Genomic DNA, 14,770 nt, shown 5'->3' on the forward strand with positions numbered 1-14,770 from the left:
CTGCAGCTTGGGAGATGTCGGTGGGTTACTAGACCCAGAGGACACCTCAGCCTCTCCTGGCCCAACTGGTAGTGGAGCAGCTGTAAGTGATTGCACAGCAGAGGGCAACAAGGTAATCCCCGCATCTGGAGCCAGCGCAGGCTCAGGCCCCTGACTCGGCCCAGCTGGTGCTTGTTGCAGGAGAACCTGTGCAGCCTGGGGCTCTTCAGGATCAGGCCCCAGACTTGGTTCAGATGCCGCCTGAGGCAGTGCAGACCAAGACTCCTCTAGTTCCGAGTCCGAGTCCGAGTCCCAGGCCATCACACCAGTCAATGACATTTTTATTCCAGCTATTTCTAGTAACAGATTCTCAGAAACATCGATAAGGCAGGTTTTATTTGTTTTCCAGGCCATAAATAAAATATCTGCTTGTCTTCCATCCATCCTCTTTGCTTCCCTGATTCCAGGGCTGGTACCTGCAGCCAGCCTCTTTGGGGGCACTTCACCTAGGGTCCATTCAACCCGGGAGGTGGTCCGCCCTGGTTCCTTGTCACATAAGAACGCTTCACCATTTTTCGTGCTTTCTAACAATTGAGCTGATTCACACTTGGCCACACACCACTTAGGGCAAAAGCCTAGCCCTAACTACTCCCTAGTATAGTTTAGCAGAGTGGTGGGCCCACTGTCAAGCATTAGGTAAAGGTAAAGGGACCCCTGACCGTTAGATCCAGTCATGACCGACTCTGGGGTTGCGGCGCTCATCTCGTTTTATTGGCCGAGGGAGCCGGCGTACAGCTTCCAGGTCATGTGGCCAGCATGACTAAGCCGCTTCTGGCGAACCAGAGCAGCGCACGGAAATGCCATTTACCTTCCCGCCGGAGCGGTACCTATTTATCTACTTGCACTTTGGCATGCTTCAAACTGCTAGGTTGGCAGGAGCAGGGACTGAGCAACAGGAGCTCACCCCATCGCGGGGATTCGAAGCACTGACCTTCTGATCGGCAAGTCCTAGGCTCTGTGGTTTAACTCACAGCGCCACCTGCATACCAGCTGGAAAATGGGGGCAGCAGTCAAATTGCTGCATGTCAGCAGTGAGGCTGGCTCAGGATCTAACACAGGCTTCCTCAACCTCGGCCCTCTAGATGTTTTTGGCCTACAACTCCCATCATCCCTAGCTAGCAGGACCAGTGGTCAAGGATGATGGGAATTGCAGTCTCAAAACATCTGAAGGGCCGAGGTTGAGGAAGCCTGATCTAACAGATTCCTGCCTAGATCAACCCAGAATTTCAGGGCTTTGTGCTGTTAAACATTTAAAATATCCCCTTCTAATCCCCCCTCCCAAAAAAGTTCCCCACTTCCCTTAGCACAGAAAGAGATCACATGTTTGGTAAGTTAAACATGATTTACTTACAAACTCTTCAAAGGTCAGATTCATGTGCTTTTCCATACAGCAGTAAGAAAACACAGGCAGTAAGATTTAGATCCCAAAGTGCTGAGAGCTATGAAATTATTTGTATAGAAACACAAGGATGGCTTTCTTGAGCGACACGGCCTAAAAAGATGCTGCAAGTAATCTGATTAATTCATAAATCAGCAGCAGCATCTTATTCTTATTACCCACCACACATCATAAGGTCCTAGAGTGGATCACAGCAATTTAAAATACAACATTAAACACTGTTTAAATGAATTACGGTGGTGTGTGTGTGTGTGTGTGTGTGTGTGTGTGTGTGAGAGAGAGAGAGAGAGAGAGAGAGAGAGAGAGAGAGAGAGAGGCAAGGGTAAAAAGGTGTGCAATGCCAATGAAATCAGGTGACCTAGTTCCCAAGTAATGCAGACATAAAGGTAAAAGGTAAAGGGACCCCTGACCGTTAAGTGCAGTCACGGATGACTGTGGGGTTGCGGCGCTCATCTCTCTTTACTGGCCAAGGGAGCTGCCGTTTGTCCGCAGACAGCTTCCAGGTCATGTGGCCAGCATGACTAAGCCACTTCTGGCGAACCAGAGCAGCACACGGAAACGCCGTTTACCTTCCCGCCGGAGCAGTACCTATTTATCTACTTGCACTTTGATGTGCTTTTGAACTGCTAGGTTGGCAGGAGCAGGGACCGAGCAACGGGAGCTCACCCCGTTGTGGGGATTCGAACCGCTGACCTTCTGATTGGCAAGTCCTAGGCTCTGTGGTTTAACCCACAGCACCACCCACGTCCCTAATGCAGACATATACTGCATCAATTATTTTTAAAAGCATTTTCATACACAACGTTCCAGAAATTGTCTCAACAACAACTCTTCATTTCAAGCCTACACCCAGTTCAGCTCTGACAGATCTTCTTTTCTTTTTTTTTAAGATCTTTTACACATTATGTGAAATATGAACAAACAATAGATTTATATAGTCACACTGATATTCTGCCACGGTTTTCTCCATCTCCCCTTTAATAGTTCTTAATGCTGTTTGTCTTGCTACTGCGCTGAACTCAGCTGACATCTTCAGTGAACTGTCCGCATTGACTGCAAAATTCTTTTCCTTGGTGGCAAAAACCAATTTGGAACTGTAAACACAGACTTCGCTCGGTTTACCTTTCTTTAATAGTTGCTTTCTCCTGTTAATACAGGGGGTGATAAAATAGGAAATCAGCATGATACTTAAATCTCCCACCCTCAGTATATTTACTTTAAACTAAATCTTGTGGAATATGGTTTAGTTTGATGTTTGTGAGGTAAATAAATGTCTCCTTTTACATTGGTGCCCCGCAAGACGAATGCCTCGCAAGACGGAAAACCCGCTAGACGAAAGGGTTTTCCGTTTTGGAGGTGCTTCGCAAAACGAATCTCCTAATAATAATAATAATAATAAATTTTATTTATATCCCGCCCTCCCCAGCCAAAGCCGGGCTCAGGGCAGCTAACAACAATCAAATAATCAGTCAAATAATCACACAATCTAAAAATATTTCATTATAAAAATTAATTAAATCAAATTGATGGCAACCAATTAAGCAGAATTATGTGCAGGTTGCCAGAGGAGGGAGTCAGGCTGCGCCCTGACCAAAGGCCTGGCGGAACAACTCTGTCTTGCAGGCCCTGCGGAAAGATGTCAGGTCCCGCAGGGCCCTAGTCTCTTTTGACAGAGCATTCCACCAGTTTGGAGCTGCAGCCGAGAAGGCCCTGGCTCTAGTTGAGGCCAGCCTAACCTCTCTGAGGCCTGGGACCTTGAGGATGTTATTATTTGCAGACCGTAGGTTTCTCTGTGGGGCATACCAGGAGAGGCGGTCCCGTAGGTACGAGGGTCCTAGGCCGTATAGGGCTTTAAAGGTTAAAACCAGCACCTTAAACCTGATCCTGTACTCCACCGGGAGCCAGTGCAGCTGGTATAATACCGGATGAATGTGCTCTCGCAGCGAAGACCCCATAAGGAGTCTCGCCGCGGCATTCTGCACCCGCTGGAGTTTCTGGGTCAGTCTCAAGGGCAGCCCCACGTAGAGCGAGTTACAATAATCCAGTCTGGAGGTGACCGTCGCATGGATCACAGTGGCTAGGTCAGGACGAGAGAGATAAGGGGCCAACTGCTTAGCTTGGCGGAGATGAAAAAATGCCGCCTTTGTTATAGCTGTAATCTGCGACTCCATAGAGAGGGAGGTATCGAAGATTACACCCAAACTCTTAACGGCCGGTGCTGGCACTAATTGCACCCCCGCAAGAGATGGGAGTTGCCCCCTCGATCCCATATCGTCCCGCCCCAGCCAGAGGACCTCTGTCTTCGAAGGATTTAACTTCAACCGGCTCCCACGTAACCATCCAGCCACAGCTTCCAGACATCTGGTCAGTGTGTCTGGGGCCGAGTCAGGATGGCCATCCATCAACAGATAGAGTTGGGTGTCATCAGCATACTGATGGCAACCCAGCCCAAAACTCCGGACAAGCTGGGCGAGGGGGCGCATAAAGATGTTAAAAAGCATCGGGGAGAGAATTGCACCCTGAGGCACTCCACACACCAAGGAGTGGCGTGATGACAATTCCCCCCCAAGCGCCACCCTCTGTCCCCGACCAGAGAGAAACGAGCGCAGCCATTGAAGGACTGTGCCCTGGATCCCCACGTCGGCAAGGCGGTGGTCCAGGAGTTCGTGATCGACCATGTCAAAGGCTGCTGACAGATCTAGAAGAATCAGCAGCCCTGACCCGCCTCGATCCAGCTGCCTGCGGAGATCATCTGTTAGGGCGACCAGAGCCGTCTCGGTCCCATGACCAGCGCGGAAGCCGGACTGGAATGGGTCCAGAGCAGATGTTTCATCCAGAAACCTACCAAGCTGTTCAGCAGCCGCTCTCTCAATCACCTTACCCAGGAATGGAAGATTCGAGACCGGGCGGTAATTGGATAGATCTGAGGGATCTAATGATGTTTTCTTTAAGAGCGGACGCACCACCGCCTCCTTCAGTTCCTCTGGGAATATCCCGGTGCCAAGGGACAAATTGATGATATCCCCCAGGGGGCCCCGCACCTCGTCTGGACACGCTCTAATCAGCCATGACGGGCACGGGTCAAGAGGACAGGTGGTGGGCTTTCCAGCTTGGAGGAATCTGTCCACATCGGCTGGAGATATCCGGTCAAAGTGGTCCAATACTGGACCCGAGGACAGTCGAGGGGCCTCCAGTTCCTTTATTGTATCCAAATTGGCAGGGAGGTCATGGCGGAGCAACAGGACCTTCTCCGCAAAAAAGCTCGCAAATGCCTCACAGCTGTGTGTCAGATTGTTATTTAAATTTGGCTGTCCTTCAAGGGACGTTAAAGACCGGATTATACTAAATAATTGCGCCGGGCGAGAGCTAGCGGATGCAATGGAGGCCGAGAAGTAAGACTTCTTAGCAGCCTTCACTGCCATCTCATAGGTTTTCATAAAAACCCTATAAGATGTTCTTGAGGCTCCGTCACGGGCACCCCGCCATACTCGCTCTAGCCGTCTGAGGTCCCGCTTCATTTTCCGAAGCTCCTCGGTAAACCAGGGAGCCCGGTTTCTGCGGGGTCGCAGAGGGCGCTTAGGTGCGATCTCATCGATGGCTGCCAGGAGCTGGGTATTCCAGCCCTCAACAAGCTCAGTCAATGAGTCGCCAGGGGGAGCAAGGTCCCGCAAGGCTTGACGGAATCTATCCGGGTCCATCAGCCTCCGCGGGCGAGCCCAAATCGGCTCGCCACCTAAGCAGGGTGGGGGTGGAAAGTCAATCCTGGCTTTCAGAGCGTAGTGATCAGACCATGGCACCTTCATCGAAGGAGACATGATCACATCTATACCGGCGCCAAAGATCAAATCCAGCGTGTGGCCTGCTTGATGTGTGGGGCCCGAAACAAACTGGGAGAGCCCTAGTGTCGCCATGGAAGACACCAGGTCCAGAGCCTGTGAGGAGGGAGTGGCATCAGCGTGGAAGTTGAAGTCTCCCAATACCAATAGGTTAGGGAACTCCAAGGCCCAGCCGGCCACCGCCTCCAGCAGGCCTGACAGGGTGGCTGCTGGTGCGCTAGGTGGCCGGTACACCAGCCAGACAGCCAAGCTCTCCTCGGAGCCCCACACTAGGCCAACACATTCAATGCCGGGGATCGATGGCGATGGTAGAGCCCTGAAAGAACAATCTTCCCGGATTAATACTGCCACCCCTCCCCCCCGGCCCACAGTCCGTGACTGGTGGAGGACGGAGAAACCCGGGGGCGCCATCTCTCGTAAGGTAACAGTTACCCCTTCGCGCACCCAGGTCTCCGTCACACAAGCCAGGTCAACTCCCTGCGAGATAAAGAAATCTCGCAGGGTAGCAGTTTTGTTGCCTATAGACCTGGCATTGCACAACACCAGTGAAGGAGGTGAGTAATCCTTGCTCACCCTACCCTCGTCTCTCGGGATGGGGCGCAGATTGGAAGGGGTACGAGCATATCCATATCTCGATCCCCTTCGCCTATAACATCTGCCCCCACCGCCATACCTCCCTCGCCCCTCCACGGTCGCAATCCCAAGCCTCATACTAACCTCCATTTACAAATAGAAAACAAAACAACCAAAACAATTATGCCCAAACAAAACCAATCCCCGCCCCACTCAGTGTCCACCCCCCAAAACAAAACAAAATGGAACAAACAAAAATACATAAATAAAAACCACCATTCACGGTGGTACAACAAAGTAAACAATAAAAGCACCTTTAAAACACCTTAAAATATATAAAAACATCTTTAACATTTGCAGCAGATAATGAAATAATATAATATTATAAAAAACAACAACCCCCATTTAAGGTGCTGCAAATTAAAAGCAATTAAAACATTTAAAACTATTTTGTCCATTGCTGCCGGTAGCTGCTCTGTCCTCTAAACTGTGATGGTAGTGCAGGCCCCGCCCCCTAGGCCGGATGGAGTTGGCAGGAGAGGGAGCGGTCTTCCCAGCACTCACGAAGCAGCACCAGCAGTCGTGTCCCGGAGGCCTCTCCCAGGCCTCTTATGCTGTGGCGATGAGTGCAGGCCCCGCCCCCTAGGCCAGATGGAGTTGGCAGAAAGGGAGCGGTCCTCCCAACACTCACGCAAGCAGCAGCACCAGCAGTCTTGTCCCGGAGGCCTCTCCCAGACTTCTTATGCTGTGGCGATGAGTGCAGGCCCCGCCCCCTAGGCCAGATGGAGTTGGCAGAAAGGGAGCGGTCCTCCCAACACTCACGCAAGCAGCAGCACCAGCAGTCGTGTCCCGGAGGCCTCTCCCAGGCCTCTTATGCTGTGGCGATGAGTGCAGGCCCCGCCCCCTAGGCCGGATGGAGTTGGCAGAAAAGGGAGCGGTCCTCCCAACACTCACGCGAGCAGCAGCACCAGCAGTCGTGTCCCGGAGGCCTCTCTCTGGCCTCTTATGCTGTGGCGATGAATGCAGGCCCCGCCCCCTAGGCCAGATGGAGTTGGCAGAAAGGGAGCGGTCCTCCCAACACTCACGCAAGCAGCAGCACCAGCAGTCGTGCTGGTGGGCTTGCTTCGCAAGACGACAATGTATTGCGAGTTCCTGCTGGGTTTTTTTCCTTTCCCCCCCTTTTTCTAAGCCGCTAAGCCGCTTATCAGCTGATCCGATCAGCAGATAAGCCGCTAAAAGCAGCTAAAAGCCGCTAATAGCGCTAATCCGCTAATCCGTCAATGGGCTTGCTTCGCAAGACGAAAAAACCGCTAGATGAAGAGAATCACAGAACGGATTCTTTTCGTCTTGCGAGGCACCACTGTATTACTATAATGATGCCAATCCAGACTAAAGCTCCATCTGTACTCTACATTTAAAGCAGTATCATAGAATCATAGAATTGTAATTGGACCCCAAAGGACATCTAGTCAAACCCCCTGAAATGCAGGAATCTCAGCCAAAGCATCCATGACAGATGGGTGATAGGTGGGTTTGTGAGTAAAAGAAAAAAATACAGTGGTACCTTGGTTCTCAAACTTAATCCGTTCCGGAAGTCTGTACCAAAACCAAAGCGTTCCAAAACCAAGGCACGCTTTCCCATAGAAAGTAATGCAAAACAGATTAATCCATTCCAGACTTTTAAAATCAACCCCTAAAACAGCAATTTGATGTGGGTTTTACTATCGAACAAGACCAGCTGATCCATAAATTGAAAGCAATAATCAATGTACTGTACTATAAAATAAATAAGACAGTATTGTAAATGATAAAAATAAAAAAATAAAAAATTCTTACCTGCACTGATGATAGTCACTGTTTGGATGGGGGGCTTTTATCCCTTTCCGCAGTCACACAATCGATCAGTCAGGAGCTGAACTGGGTTCCACACAGTCACAAAAACAAATTATCTGAAAAAGCCTCAAAAACAAAAACGCAAAATAAATAGCAGAAACAAAAGCGCCAAACTTAATCTGTTCCAGAAGTCTGTTTGATTTCCAAAATGTTTGAAAACCAAGGCGCAGCTTCTGATTGGTGCAGGTGCCCTGGAAACAATAGCCAACAACCACATTGGATGTTCGGCTTCCGAAAATGGTTCTGAAACCAGAACACTGACTTCTGGGTTTTTGGCATTTGAGAACCAAGGCGTTTGAGAACCAAGGCATTTGAGAACCAAGGCACCACTGTAAAACAAATACCTGCCTGTTAGCTATTACACAATCAGTTATTCTCATTTGAGGGGAAAAAATGCCCACTGGATATGTATGCTATTCAAATTCAGAATACTGTTTTCCTAGGTTTCAGATAGTATCAGGAATTTGGGAATCTACGGCCTTCATTAGGCCTAGTTTTCTACTTTAAAAGGTAAAGGTAAAAAACCCCTGACAGTTAAGTCCAGTTGCGGATGACTCTGGGGTTGCAGTGCTCATCTCGTTTTACAGGCCAAGGGAGCTGGCGTTTGTCTGCAGATAGCTTTTCTGGCACAACGGAACCAAAGCAGTGCATAGAAACGCTGTTTACCTTCCCACCAGAACGGTACCTATTTATCTACTTTTTGGCGTGCTTTCAAACTGCTAGGTTGGCAGGAGCTGGGAACGAGCAATGGGAGCTCACCCCGTCGCAGGGATTCGAACCGCCGACCTTCTGATCGGCAAGCCCAAGAAGCTGAGTGGTTTAGACCACAGTGGCACCCGCATCCCTAGTTTTCTACTTACAGCCTTTATATGTCTGAGATCATCCTTCTATGGATCTCTTCACCTAGAGTTAATGGAGAAAGTACTAGCAAGAGATGACAAATCAAGAATATTAGACAAGAGATGGTTATATAAATTTACCATGTCTTCGGGCAATGTAAGGAGAGAGTAGTCCCCAGGGAGGAACTGTGGATGTTATCAAAGACCTAAGCTAGTGTTATTGTCTTTAATGGAAAGAAGTGGCATTGATCTCCAGGATCCCCTGCAGCTAATGGCCAAAGTAAATTCTTTTAAAGCCAATGACGCTGTGTAACACGGTCAAAAATGCAGGAACTAATTTAGCAATAGAAAAAGCGCTGGTCATCGTGCTCTGCTATGGCTTGCACCATTCAGTTCTGCTTTGTAGGAACCTGCCCAGGCATTGACATCTACCACAAAGGTCCAGCTCATGCCTTAGCAGAGAGGCCTGGAGGGACACATTGGGCCTGCAGGCCTGAGGTTCCCCACCCCTATGTTAACCAGAAACCCACACCCAGTCCTACCATGAGGCAGAGTGAATCAGCTGCCTCAGGCAACAAACAATGCGGGCCAAAGCTGAGTGTGCCACATGGTCCACCCTGTAGCCCATGGGTAGGCAAACTAAGGCCCGGGGGCCGGATCCGGCCAATTGCCTTCTAAATCCAGCCTGTGGACGGTCCGGGAATCAGTGTGTGTTTTACATGAGTAGAATGTGTGCTTTTATTTCAAAATGCATCGCTGGTTATTTGTGGGGCATAGGAATTCATTCATTATTACTATTATTTTCAAAATATAGTCCGGCCCCCCACAAGGTCTGAGGGACAGTGGACCGGCCCCCTGCTGAAAAAGTTTGCTGAGCCCCAAGCTATCGTGCTGCCCTCAGGTACCGTGGAGGACATTCTCCCACAGAATTAAGATTCAGGACAGATTTTCTGCATGGAATTGTGGGTGGGTGGGTGCGGCGCCATCTTGTCCTTCGCCTCAGGCAGCAGAATGTCTTGGGCCGGCCCTACAGAGAGACTCCCCAGCTGCAAACTATTCCTTTCCAGCATTTATAATATCTGCTGAATCCCCACTTACCCAATCACCTTGGAAAGCCATTTAACGGCGCACAAAGGAAGTGGGAGCCGGCAGCGCCGCATTATAATCTCTAATACCTTGTCGCGGTGATTCCAGCCTCCCAGGAATGAAGCTGGTGTCAAAGATTTAATGCGTTTTCACATTAGTGATGTCAGCACAAAATGGGCCATCTTCCCTGAATAATTTATCTTCCCTGTGCATAATATTCTAACTTTCTCCCTCCTCCCCACTCCGCCCCTGCCCCTCTGTTCTTTTGGTTTTTCCACTATGCAGTAGCTGGGAGGTAACTGTCTGTTAGTCCTCAAAAGGGGGGGGGGGCGGGGAGAAAAACCCTGCAGAGCATCCTTCCCATCAATCAATTAAAAAACACTTACCTTACACTCAACATGATTTATTTTTTGTTAATACAATTGTCTCACTATACTCTTCTATTATTATACCCTTAATTCCATTAGCCGCTTGCTTTAATGCTGTCTTGAAAGTTGACCTCCGAGTAAGAGAAAGGAAGTTGGCTTAAGAGCAAGGGGGAAATGCCAATACTGTTCTGGAAGCACTTATCTTCAAAGACTTGTAGGTTGGTTTTTTAAATCATCATCATCATCATTTATAGTTAATAATAATAATAATAATAGACAGACTGCATCCCAGAAAATTTTGCACTTGGGGGGCATGGTTAGATTCCATGCATTTGCCATTAAATATCTTGCTGGCTCCCAGTTGCACTCATTGCCAGATATAATGATCTGTCATTCGACAGGTGAGTGAATCTAACGTTTCCCCGCCAGAACTTGGCAAAGTCAAGGGAGCCTCCTGCCTCCATCCTAATAAATGGAATGTTGATCCGCACCGAGGTGAGCCTAATGCAAGCTCCCATAAGTGCTTTTAATGGATGATGGGAGCCTGATGGCAGCACTCCACCCCGAGCCAAAACCCTCATTAATGTCATTGGGAGATTTGGCTGAGTAAGGCGGTTGGAGCCCGATTCGCAGGTAGCATTACTGGCGCTTTGCCATATCCAATAACCTTAGAACAAGCAGCAATGAGATTATTAGCAATGAGATTATTAGCAATGAGAGCCAGTGTGGTGTAGTGGTTAAGAGCGGTAGACTCGTAATCTGGTGAACCGGGTTCGCGTCTCCGCTCCTCCACCTGCAACTGCTGGGTGACCTTGGGCTAGTCACACTTCTCTGAAGTCTCTCAGCCCCACTCACCTCACAGAGTGTTTGTTGTGGGGGAAGAAGGGAAAGGAGAATGTTAGCTGCTTTGAGACTCCTGAAGGGGAGTGATAAAGCGGGATATCAAATCCAAACTACTACTACTACTACTACTACTACTTCTTCTTCTTCTTCTTCTTCTTCTTCTTCTTCTTCTTCTTCTTCTTCTTCTTCTTTTTCTTCTTCTTCTTCCAGTCTTCTGGTTTTGTTGGTGCCCACAAGTGAAAGAGTGGCTGTCATGGGCTGGTTGCACACAGAGGAATGGTGGGACGAAGCGGCTGGAGAACCACCAAGGGAAGAAGGCTGAGAGCGTGGGCCTTGGTGGTAGGGCGACAATGGCTGGAAAGAGGGGGTAGCTGAAAAGGTAACAGAGCTTCATGGGGCGGGGGTCGTCTGTGGCAGAGAGAACCAGAGGAAGAAGCTGAAGCAGAAAAGTGGGAGGAGAGAGGCCAAGAGACAGAGATAAGTCAGGCTGATGAAGAGCCATTGGTGTCTTCGCCTCCTACTCCGACAAGCTCCCCTCCCCCTTGTCTCCCAGAACCTGAAGAGGCATAAAGACCAGGGGGAAGGTGAGCTGGGTCACAAGAGGAGGGAAAGACACCCGAGCTTCTTCACCAGCCTAACTCATCTCTGCTTCTTACTGTCTTTCTTCTCCTGCTTCCACTTCCGGTTCTGATTCTGGATTTCTCTCTACCACAGACTCCTCCTGCTCACTAAACCCTGTTACCTCTTCATCTTCCAACACCACCTCCTCCCAGGCTTCTCCCTCTTCTAATTCTGACCACTCATCATCGTCCCATCACTAATCCCCGGGCTCTGAGCCTTTGTCCTTTGGGGGTTTCTCAGCTGGTGCCTCCCACCATTCCAGCCAGTCCATGACATGTTTTCTCAATGTAAATCCCCACCCATTCAGAGGTTTCCGTTTGCTCTGTTAGAGAAAATGTATGGATACCCATATGTTTTCCCTGATGGGACAAATGACAGCTTTTTGGAGGGGAGGAGGTTACATTGGAAAACAGCCAGGGGAGAAAGGGTAAGATGCTCACCCAACACCAGAATCCTGACCCAATTTAAAATAAAAATAAAAATGTAAAGACACAGGACTCACCTCTCTCCTGTGTATAATTTAGCTATGGTTTTCCCAGTAGTGATGTATGGAAGTGAGAGCTGGACCATAAAGAAGGCTGATTGCAGAAGAATTGATGCTTCTGAATTATGGTGCTGGAGGAGACTCTTGAGAGTCACATGGACTGCAAGAAGATCAAACCGATCCATTCTGAAGGAAATCAGCCCTGAGTGCTCACTGGAAGGACAGATCGTGAAGCTGAGGCTCCAGTACTTTGGCCACCTCGTGAGAAGAGAAGACTCCCTGGAAAAGACCCTGATGTTGGGAAAGATGGAGGGCACAAGGAGAAGAGGACGACAGAGGACGAGATGGTTGGGCATTGTTCTCGAAGCTACTAACATGAGTTTGACCAAACTGCGGGAGGCAGTGGAAGACAGGCGTGCCTGGCATGCTCTGGTCCATGGGGTCACGAAGAGTCATTCACAACTAAACGACTAAACAACAAGGTAAAGTGGGCCTAAAATGTATATTTTAGTAAAAAAAAAAAAAGCATTGTATTCAGGGAAACTGTCCTGCAAACAAATTGTATATTGGGACAAATTCACCCTAAAATGCTGGTGAATTTTCACGATTACTTAATAATAATAATAATAATAATAATAATAATAATAATAATAATACAGAATTGCAAACTAACATGGAAATGTGAAGAACTCTACTTAAGATTGGGAAATTGAGAAACTGAGAGGAACCAACTTTGACAGATACACTCATCCCTAGATGCACCGCAACATTTTGTTGTCAAATGCCTTTTTCCTGGAAGAAATGTGGTAGCTCCACCCCAGTAAGACATCTGAAGAATTTCAGGGAAAGGGGGAAAATAAAGTTTTGATAGGACTAGTCAGATGTCTTGTGGGAAAGATGGGTTTACACTAAAGTGGCCAAACTGGTGCTTCTTCCTCCAGTAAAACAGCTGAGAACTTTTTAAGGGAGGTGGGGGAGAGAGATTTAATAAAAGTTGCAAGATGGCAGGCCCGTCCCTAATTAACAACACATGTATTCTAGAAAGCACCCTCTACAGAACGCAGTTAGGAGAGGAGGCGTTTAATTTCCCAGCATGCCTCTAGACGTTTTCCAGGTGGTCTTACCTTCTAGCGTGACTTAGGGTGTCGTGGAGCTTACAACAATACTTTGCGCTGTGTCGTATTTACACAGGTTGTAACCAGCTCCTTGAAGCCCACGGAGCCAGGCCTGTCCACATGGTTCACTTGCCATTACAAAGCCGCTTGAAATCTGAACAGAGAGCATTAGCAATGTCTGCATCCAAGTATCCCTGGCAGGCCTCAAGAAACATTTTGCTCGGCTTAGCTGGCACTCGGCTCAGCAGCAAGTGTGTCCACTAAAAGAAACGGCATTCCAATTTGCTATTGATTTACTTTCAAATGGTATATATAAATGGCCCTTTGCAAAGATAATTACCAACATTTCTGTCCAAATAAAACCCCGGCACTTCATAAATATCAAATTGTCCTAGATCTACATATGTACCGCTTGCCCTGGCTTTTATAAATATTATACCTTGAAGACTGAATCTTCTGTTAGCGAATGCCTTTCGTGGCCCTACCCAGATGTCTGGTTTAAAACATCAATCTTTCCTGCTAAGAGTAATTCAAACAAACTTCCCTCTTACTCTCGGCCCCACGCATAAACAAAGCCGTGCCACACACAGTCTCCAAGGAACCAGGGGAAATGTCGAAACCAAAGATGGAAAAGGCCTTTCGTTTGGTACGCAATCAAATGTCAGTCCCTAAACTGGAAAAGAGAAGGTGACGCGTTGCCATCAGTGGTGCATCTCTCCCCAAACCACTTGCATATTGTTAGTTATGTCTATCAGCGGTACAGTGGTACCTTGGTTCTCAAACTTAATCCGTTCCAGAAGTCCTTTCCAAAACCAAAGCGTTCCAAAACCAAGACGCGCTTTCCCATAGAAATCCCATGCAAAATGGATTAATCCGTTCCAGACTTTTAAAAACATCCCCTAAAACAAGCAATTTAACATGAATTTTACTATCTAACGAGACCATTGATCCATAAAATGAAAGCAATAAACAATGTACTGCTGTCACACAATCAATCAGTAGCTGAACTGCGTTCCACACAGTCACGAAAAAAGAGCTGAAAAGAAAAACGCAAAATAAATAGCAAAAACAGACAGATCTCAGCATAACACTCAAAACGGAAGTATAACACTCAAAATGGAGCACGTTTGGCTTCTGAAAAAAGTTCACAAACCAGAACGCTTACTTCCGGGTTTGCAGTGTTTGGGTTCCAAGTTGTTTGAGTACCAAGGCGTTTGAGAACCAAGGTACCACTGCACAGAGTTTCCGTTTTTAATGGGGAAACAGGACATATGAGATCTCTTTGGCTAAGGATGCAGGAAGCTGAACTTCTTGTCCAAGCAAAGGAAGGACTCTGCCACTGACCTGCAGCCTCTTTTCCCAAAAGTTGGCCTTGCTGATTATGAGTGCAGGAACAGCCTTTCACAAAGTCAGGCTTTTGGTCCATCAAGCCCAAGGTTTTCTCGGCCCTTTCCAAAGAGGTGCTGTTCAGCCATTGCTGCCACTTCTTCCTTGCAGTTACTACAGTATCCTATCCTGAACCAACATCTGTTCCAGCTTCGAGCTTGGCACTTGGTTTAATTATATAGATTTGCTGCTGGAATTGCATATTGCTTTAAATTACGTTGTGAACTGCCTGGAGGCAGGTGTGAAGGACCAAAAGGCAGGAAGCAAATATTGTGAATAAATAAATGA

General features: G+C 48.0%; 1 protein-coding gene across 1 annotated transcript in view; it reads left to right on the forward strand.

Annotated features, from left to right (window-relative positions):
* NKX6-1 (NK6 homeobox 1) overlaps window positions 1-4,627 on the forward strand; it is a 331,973-nt gene extending 327,346 nt beyond the window's left edge. The window contains exon 4 of the mRNA XM_081207297.1: window positions 4,618-4,627. The gene's annotated coding sequence lies outside the window, so the exon portion shown is untranslated. The remainder of the gene's footprint in view (window positions 1-4,617) is intronic.
* The last annotated feature ends 10,143 nt before the right edge of the window (window positions 4,628-14,770 follow it).

This window comes from Podarcis bocagei (assembly GCF_964188305.1).
Source record: "Podarcis bocagei genome assembly, chromosome: 9".
Taxonomy (NCBI): Eukaryota; Metazoa; Chordata; class Lepidosauria; order Squamata; family Lacertidae; genus Podarcis; species Podarcis bocagei.